Source organism: Arachis duranensis, chromosome 4 (assembly GCF_000817695.3).
Source record: "Arachis duranensis cultivar V14167 chromosome 4, aradu.V14167.gnm2.J7QH, whole genome shotgun sequence".
Classification (NCBI taxonomy): Eukaryota; Viridiplantae; Streptophyta; class Magnoliopsida; order Fabales; family Fabaceae; genus Arachis; species Arachis duranensis.
In genome coordinates this window covers 29,217,454-29,218,521 of record NC_029775.3, presented here as the reverse complement: position 1 = coordinate 29,218,521, position 1,068 = coordinate 29,217,454, and positions in this window count along the sequence as shown.

Sequence of the window (1,068 nt, the reverse complement as noted above, 5' to 3'; positions counted from 1 at the left end):
TTGAAGCACGTTTTTATTCAAGAAAGGTGATGGATTCATAGGACATTCATAACTTTAAGGCATAGACACTAAGACACTAATGATCACAAGACACAAACATAGATAAACATAAGCACTAAAATTCGAAAAACAGAAAATAAAGAACAAGGAAATTAAAGAACTGGTCCACCTTAGTGATGGCGGCTTGTTCTTCCTCTTGAAGGTCTTATGGAGTGCTTGAGCTCCTCAATGTCTCTTCCTTGTCTTTGTTGCTCCTCTCTCATGATTCTTTGATCTTCTCTAATTTCATGGAGGATGATGGAGTGTTCTTGATGCTCCACCCTTAGTTGTCCCATGTTGGAACTCAATTCTCCTAGGGAGGTGTTTAGTTGCTCCCAATAGTTTTGTGGAGGAAAGTGCATCCCTTGAGGCATCTCAGGGATCTCATGATGAGACGGGTCTCTTGTGTGCTCCATCCTCTTCTTAGTGATGGGCTTGTCCTCATCAATGGGGATGTCTCCTTCTATGTCAACTCCAACTGAATAACAGAGGTGACAAATAAGATGAGGAAAGGCTAACCTTGCCAAGGTAGAGGATTTGTCCGCCACCTTATAAAGTTCTTGGGATATCACCTCATGAACTTCTATTTCTTCTCCAATCATGATGCTATGGATCATGATAGCCTGGTCTATAGTAACTTTGGACCGGTTGCTAGTGGGAATGATTGAGCGTTGGATAAACTCCAACCATCCTCTAGCCACGGGTTTGAGGTCATGCCTTCTCAGTTGAACTGGCTTCCCTCTTGAATCTCTCTTCCATTGGGCGCCCTCTTCACATATGACTGTGAGGACTTGATCCAACCTTTGATCAAATTTGACCCTTCTAGTGTAAGGATGTTCATCTCCTTGCATCATAGGCAAGTTGAACGCCACCCTCACACTTTCCGGACTAAAATCCAAGTATTTCCCCCAAACCATAGTAAGCCAATTCTTTGGATCCGGGTTCACACTTTGATCATGGTTCTTGGTGATCCATGCATTGGCATAGAACTCTTGAACCATCAAGATTCCGACTTGTTGAATGGGGTTG